This window comes from Wyeomyia smithii, chromosome 2 (genome assembly GCF_029784165.1).
Source record: "Wyeomyia smithii strain HCP4-BCI-WySm-NY-G18 chromosome 2, ASM2978416v1, whole genome shotgun sequence".
NCBI classification, from domain to species: domain Eukaryota; kingdom Metazoa; phylum Arthropoda; class Insecta; order Diptera; family Culicidae; genus Wyeomyia; species Wyeomyia smithii.
Genome location: NC_073695.1, coordinates 182,446,550 through 182,454,805, shown reverse-complemented (window position 1 = coordinate 182,454,805; position 8,256 = coordinate 182,446,550).

Genomic DNA, 8,256 nt, shown 5'->3' with positions numbered 1-8,256 from the left:
TATACGATTTGGGCGTATGTTAAAGTAAGAGCCTGCAAAACATCTCATCATAGTGTGAACACCCTGAAGTCTAACCTAGCGCGCACATGGCGGTCGATGTCGGAGGACTACGTTCGAGAGGTGTGTTTTAGCTTCTAGCGTCGTTGCGAGGATTTCATTGATAAAAATGGAGAACTCATCGAGTAAATTTGTTGAGTATACGCTATACAGATAACTGAAGTCGAAAATGTTGATATTATTGCCAAAAAGTAATTCAAGTTATATTTGAAAATAAACACCATAAATTTTCCCATTTTTTTCGCCGCACCCTGTATGCTGATTATGGAGGCTCTAAAGAAGTTTCACCTTAAAGACAGTAGATTCTGGGCATTCAATTCTACGTCAAGAGCTATGTTCTCGCCGCAATCGATTGGAAAATTATCTTCGTATCCTCCCAAATACAAAAAAAAATCATATGATAATACAAACTATAACTATCGAAAATTGACAAGTCTTGTTGAACTGTAGATTGCGACTTCTGATTGGACGTTTAATGCTTGCTTTTCCTTACATAGTTGACAGTATATAAGAGCCTGCTTCTAATTAAAAAAAAAAAAACACTTTACTTTGGATGGTTCGAACGTCGGACATAATTGAGCAGCTGCTGGTAGCAGCAGCGGTACTTCCTTCAGTCATGCTCTGCTTTGTTCTGGAAACAACACATGCATTCTCTTCAATCTGCCAGCCGTCCAATTTTCAGCATGGAAGCAGTTTTCCACTATGTTGTCAGAGCACCTTATTGCGCTTCATTCAACAAGTTTAACCCATTAAGAAAGACAGTTGTTAATTCGACTTTCAATTTGTACTCCATCCTCAAGACAAAACCTAACAAAAAGGAGGAGTCACATACAAAATGAGTATGGTTTTTTACAACATCTCTTAGAAATAGCACTCATTGGGCTGTACAACGTTTGCATTAAAAAAATGCAGGAACATTGCCGATTTTTCATAGGTTTACCTTCACACGCATTGACAAAACTACCCATGCAGCATCAGTCATAGTGACCCATTAGTCAGCAGAAAAAAGTGAGAGCTGTATCAGTCGAACTCTAACCGTGAAGCTACTCCGTTCAGAAGTGTGCGCGTTTAGAGAACGATACCGCGCTGCGTCGAAAACGGACATCGTGTGGCACTTTGTGGACGCCGGATACGCCCGTTCCGGCATCTACAATATCTTGGCACGCTCAAAGTTGTGATTTTTTGACCATCGAAAATCTACCAAGGGTGTACTGTAACACCCCCCATCGAAATAAAGAATTCGATTTTTTCAATTTCATGCACTACCCCCCTTGGTATCATATTTTCCACGTTTGAATATTCGGAAACACACCTGGAGGCATCCAAATGGAGAAGCCTGCTCCCAGATCGATCACGTACTGATTGACGGTCGGCACTTTTCGGATGTTACTGATGTTAGGCCTTTTCGGGGACCAAACATTGACTCTGACCATTATCTCGTCATTTGTAAGATCCGCGCACGGTTGTCGAACGTGCTGAAATCTCGCACAGAGAGGACGATGCGTTTCAACATTCAGCGGTTGAAAGCTCATGGCGTGGCAGCAGAATGCGCCAGAGAGCTGGATCAACGGATCGCAGAACAGCAGGAGGAAGGAGTGGAAGACATAAATGGGCTGTGGAGCAGTATTCACGGCGCCATCGAAACGACTGCGAGAGAGGTGGTAGGTACGACGCGTGGTAGACAGCCTAACGGCTGGTTCGATGCCGAGTGCCAGAGAGCGACAGATGAGAAGAACCGTGCCAGGAGCCGCATGCTCACTGCGGCTACGCGTCAGAATAGAGAGAGGTACAGGGGGCAAGAGCTGCCGAAAATAGAACCCACCGTCGGAAGAAGCGCGAGTACGAGGAGCAGGTGCTCGCCAGCGCAGAGGACAGCTATGCTGAAAACGACGTGCGGAGATTCTATAGAACTGTCAACAGAGTCAGAAGCAGAAATTTCCCTGTGTTGGTCATGTGTAATGACAAGGACGGCAACCTGCTTACTGATAAACCGACGGTTGCAGCCAGGTGGAAGGAGCATTTTCAGGCGCTATTGAATGGTGAGGAGCCGGATGAGCAGAGCAGGAACAGGATGACGATTATGATTGACGAACAAGCTGTGGAGCCACCGACACAGGAGGAGGTGAAAAAGGCGATTAGTGAGCTGAAAAACGGCAAGGCCGCTGGGAAGGACGGTATCCCGGCCGAAATTCTAAAAGCGAGAAGCGAGCGGCTGTACTATGCGGTCCACCAGATAATACTAAGAATCTGGAAGGACGAACAAATGCCGAACGACTGGTTGGAAGGCCTCATATGCCCTATCTATAAGAAGGGCCATCGATTGGATTGTGGCAACTACCGAGGGATAACGTTGCTCAACTCCGCATATAAAGTGGTCTCCCGTATCCTGTTCTTCAGATTGAGGCCGTTAACGGAATCCTTTGTTGGCGAATACCAGGCTGGTTTTCGACAAGGGCGTTTCACGACGGATCAAATTTTCACCCTGCGACAGATCCTCGATAAGTTCCAGGAGTACAACTTATCGACTCACCATCTGTTTGTGGACTCCAGGACACTGGAGGGATCGTATGACACTGGAGGGATCAAAATCGTGCGTGCGGATAGCTGGCGAGACATCAGCCGCTTTCGTAACGTTGGATGGACTGAAGCAGGGGGATGCGCTCTCCAACCTACTGTTTAACATCGCTCTTGAGGGTGCAGTACGAAGAGCAAACGTCGAAAGAAACGGTACGATCATCACGAAATCTCACATACTTCTTGGTTTTGCGGACGACGTCGATATCATCGGTATCAACCGTAAGGCCGTGGAGGAGGCTTTCGTACCTTTTAAGAGAGAAGCAGCGAGATTGGGACTTGTCTTTAACTCTGCCAAAACGAAGTACATGGTAGCTGGCAGAGAGCGTGGGAGTCCCCGTGGTGTTGGGGCTGAGGTGGAGATAGATGGGGAACGATTTGAAGTGGTTGACGGATTCGTTTATCTTGGTACGCTTGTGACATGTGACAACGATATGAGCCGTGAAGTGAAACGACGAGTTGCAGCTGCGAACAGGGCTTTCTACGGACTGCGTAACCAGCTAAGGTCCCGTAGTTTGCAAACTCGCACAAAACTAGCGCTGTATAGGACGCTGATACTCCCGGTGGCCCTTTACGGACATGAAGCATGGACGCTGAAGGAAGCTGATCGACGAGTGCTCGGAGTTTTTGAGCGTAAAGTTCTGCGATCGATACTTGGCGGTCAACTGGAAGACGGAGTGTGGCGCAGACGCATGAATCACGAGTTGTACCAGGTATACAAACATGCTGATATAGTGAAGATAATACAGCGGGGCAGGCTTCAGAGGGCTGGACATGAAGCCAGGATGCCTGACGAGAGAGCCGCTAAAACTATCTTCAGTAGAGAACCAGGAAGAGGCCGTCGACTCCGTGGCAAGCCTCGCACGCGGTGGATGTGCGCGGTGGAAGAAGATGCACCGTCTGCTGGTGTACGGGGAGACTGGAGAACGGCTGCCCAAGACAGAAGAAGCTGGACATCTCTAATTCGTTCGGCCCTGGACCGGTGAACGGTCCGTTAGCCAAAAAAGTAAGTAAGTAGGTAAGTGAGCTGATATTATTCACAGGTCATTTTTTGGGCCAATAAATAAAATGTACATGGTTGGTTTTGTAAATTCGATGATGAATTTTTTTCCATACAGACATTGCCACCCATTGGACATTGGAGATGCAGATAATGGTGCAGCGGCAGCGGTTGAATATGTTGAATATGTTTCACCCTGGATGGTAACGACTGACAGGGCATACTTCGTATTTTTTCGCTCACGAAAAAGTGAGCTCCGAGGTAAAGTTCGTTTCACACAACAAGTTTCCGAATAATGTGCTGCTGTGGCTGACGATTGTCTGCGGGAAGTGAATGTCAAAGCCGCTCTTCTTTCGCTCTGGACTGGCCATTAACAAGGAAATTTATAGTACGAAGTGCCGTCGAAAGTTGCGTCGTTCATCAAGAAATACCATAAGGGCGAAGACGCAGTGGTCTGGCCGGTACTGGCGTCAGCACTTTACTAGAAGCAATTGTAAGAGGAGACGAAGTGGCTAAATACCGATGCTGTACCCAATTCGACGAACCCACCCAACGTTCTCCAGCTGCATCCCATCGAAAATTCCTGGACGAGCCTGAAGCGTAATTTGGTCACGAAAAAAAGGAGAAATTGAAGAATAAAACGAATAAATAAAACAAGCCTATAAACATGTATTCGTACGCTATGGCGAATGTTCCGGTTAACTGCCGAAAGACCGCTCGCAAGAACGTAGTAAGCTATTATAATTACCTTCCATGAGAAGTTTGCTTTGCTATCCTCTTGCTTTGTTGGCCGACGAACCGTTTATGGATCTAAGACCGAACGAATTAGAGATGTCCAGCTTCTTCTGCCTTGGGCAGCCGTTCTCCAGTCATCTCGTACACCAGCAGATCGTACATCTTCTTCCACCGCGAACATCAGTCAAGTGCAAGGCCTACTACGGAGTGGACGACCTCTTTCTGATTCTCTGCAGAATATAGTTTTGGCAACTCTCTCGTCAGGCATTCTGGCTACATGGCCAGCCTGCCCCACTATATTACTTTTGCCATATAAGCATGTTTGTATCTCGATATAAGTCGTGATTCATACGTTTGCGTCACACTCCATCTTTCAATTTACTGCCAAGTATCGGTCGCAGAGCTATACTCGCCTTGGGAAATTTATCAAACTCAATTATCGGTGTTATTTTTTCTTTATCATCATCCGAAAAAGTCCTTTTTTATGCAAACGTTAAGATCCTGCTTTTGGTCAAACCATTTTGGTCCAAGTTATTTTACTATCGGATGGTGCGACCGTCGGGTATAATTCAGCAGCAGTGTTAAAGTAAGTGTAGGAGGCAACAGTAGTGATGGTGGCAGCAGTAGCAGCAGTGGCAGTGTCACTTGTTGTCTGATTTCCAGTGTGAAAATAGCTTTCCACTGTGTTGTCAGAGTGCCATATTCCCGGTGTGGGTGTAGCACAGATATGTGAAAAACGGGAAAGCGCATCAACATGGAAAAGTATTTGTTAGAAAAACTGTTTTTTACTAAATTGTGCCTATTTTAATTTGTTAAGAAGAGTTTTAGGCAACCAAATTGTCTATCTAAAAAAAATGTTTCGAAAAAAATCTGAGATGACCAATATTTTTAATCTTTTTTTTGTCATTGAAATATTTTTTTCAGTTTAGGAGCTTAAGAAGTCATTCTCTAAAAACTTTTCTCTATCTCTTCTCATTATTCAGATATACTGATTTATAAAAAACTTCAGGTTTTTTCGAATCTACATAAGTACAAATAATTCGTGAAAAAAACATGCAGTTACTCAGCGAAGTAAGGCCTACAGCCCACAAAGATCCATAGAATTCTGAGCTCTTCAAAATTTTAGAAGTAAAAAAATGGTACACTAAGGCCGCTTTTTACGCGGGTTTTTTTACGCGGCTTTTTTTACGTGGATTCCGGAATTTACGCGGTTTTTTTTACGCGGATTTCGAAATTTACGCGTTTTTCACGCGGATTCCGGAATTTACGCGTTTTTTTACGCGGCACGTATCCCCCGCGTAAAACGCGACTTTAGTGTGTTTTGAAAAATAGAAATAAATACTAGTCTTTAGTGATTGTCACATCAAGGCAACCAGTGAAAAGTTGACATCAGAGTGGAAAATTTGATTATTATATGTCCAACCTCGAATATAAACAAATGTTCTTTACTAAAAACTCTTAAGTTCATTTAAACCTTTGGGCATATTATTCTGGCGACGAGGATCTCAAGAATCCACGAACATGGCAGAAGATAAAGTTGATCAGCAGCCGCAACCGGGTATTCAAGATATGATTTACAAGATGGCCCAAATTTCACAGCGTATAGCGGTCCAGCAGCAGCAGCGTCAGTATCAAACCCCGGAGCAGATTTAGGAGTCTCTCTCTTCGAACAACATCGAGTTTGTCTTCGACGAAGAAAACGGAGTTTCGTTCGGACGTTGTTGTTTTACCGCTACCAGGACCTCTTCGAGAACGATGCAGGCCAGCTGAATGATGCACAACACACAGCAGAATGGACGTGAAGATTGAAGACACAGTCAAGATTCTCAATAAAAGCATCGGGCATCAATCGTCAAACGTTCCGGAAGCGGTTCATGTGTCTTTCACGATTGTTGTTGACCATCTACCGATGAACACTCAGCAAGCAGAGAGCACTCAACCGCTGTTCAAATATTGTTGACCTCAGCCAGGTTTTCACCCGACGTAATGTGCTGAGCGAGCGTTCAATCGTGCATGTTTCCATGGTAGAGCAAGTGCAATTTTAACTGCTTTCTCAGTCGCAGGGAAGAAAGAACGGGCTTTAGCTAGCAGGTCTATAAGATCCAACTCTTCCAAGTTCTTACGATTTGCTCTCATACTGCTGCAATGTTAAAATGTTAAAAATTACGAAATTTTCGGTTTTGCGCTTGAACTCTTCCAACGACATGCGTATTACGTTAGCTGGATGCAGCAAGGACAACGCGTAGGCAGGTGCACTATCTTCATCGAACCGTGTTTCCAGTGAGGTTACAAGAGAATCAAGGTAAGGAATTGTCACAGCTTGGTTCCAATACTCCAAGCTAGTTGATGCAGGCGGATTTGCTCGATACTTTTGCCGCTGCAATACCCTTGGTGGATCGACTGAAAAACCTATGCAATTCCACGCAACATAGCGCAAGCATTTCAATCAATTATTTTTGATCTGGCTGTTACTTTACACAGATGTTTCTATGGGCTAAAAATGTCGTTTTGTGCTATTAGAATTATTGAAAATAAAATTCTGCACCAATGTCAACATTTAGAGGGGGGGGGCAGCGGCCCCCCCTGCCCCCCTCTGGCTACGCCTATGATTACAACTAACTAATTTGTTGGTAATTTAAAAGTTACTTTTCTGAACATAGTTCAGAATAAGAGTAAGTTGAAAAGAGAAAGAGATTTTCAATCATATCTGCCAAATACTTTCAAAAAATACTAACAAGCAGCAGTGTGATTTCCATCTGCGACTAGAGATGAAAAGGTTAAGTAAAATTAGTGAATAATCGGCATTTGGGTTCTGAAAACTCATTCGACGACTTCATTAAAGAAACATTTGATGCGATAGGAGAAATAATGAATAAAATCCCTAAGTAGTTATTGCTGTTCACCTCAAGTGACATCGAAACGTTAGAGTAAAAAAACTTCGATCTTGAAAACTGTTCTTATCAGGACACCCAGAAGAATGATTAAAATGTTGCGGTGGTGGCTTGCAGACAACCATTGGGATTTCGTTCAATTAAAAACGCAAAGAAGCACTGACATCTCAAAATACTACAGGAAACTCAAATTTTACCATATGGCTTTCAAAATTTTGGATTCTGGAACTGCAATAGTATACAATATTGGATAAAATGTAATTGATGTGAAATTCGAATGTTCGATTTTAGGTGAATGACCAGCGATTCCCTACTGTGTTTTGGACTCCCTGCACCTTTCTTCCTCCTGCTGTTCTCATTAGTAGCCATAACGAGTTCCATATTTTTCTTGTCCGAATCTTTGAAACTCGACAAGAAATCTGCTATTCCAAAAGAAATTGGGATTTACTAGATTTATAAAAACGTAGAGGATGGTAAAAATTCTAAGTTGCTTTAAAATCTTCTAGATATCTAACAATAAGCTGAATTTTACCGTTGTTTCAATTATTGACATAACTAACTTCGTGCCTAAGAAATTTTAAGTGCCGAATGGCTTTTTGTCATACGAAATTTTGTCAATACGAAATGATTGTCAGGCCAATCACAAAAGTTGAGGAGATTTGTTTGCTTTCACAACTAAGACCTATGATGCGTAGGGAATTGAACCTACTTGTCGAGATAAAGAATATAATATAATAACTAACTTAATAACTGATTTATTGACTATAAACTGATTTCTGTTGAAAACGGGTAATAATCTTTTTTGAAATAGCTTTTAATATTTCGACACTAGTGAGTTTAAGTAACTCGAGTGTACCCAATGCGCTTCAAAACTATTTTTAGAATTTTATTCCAAATTCTTTAGCGCGGTTTTATTCTTGTGATGTAACAGCTTGGCCAGATAAATAATTGCTGGCTTAAACATTTGTTTCAAAAGCTTATCCTTTAACCAAAGTTCAG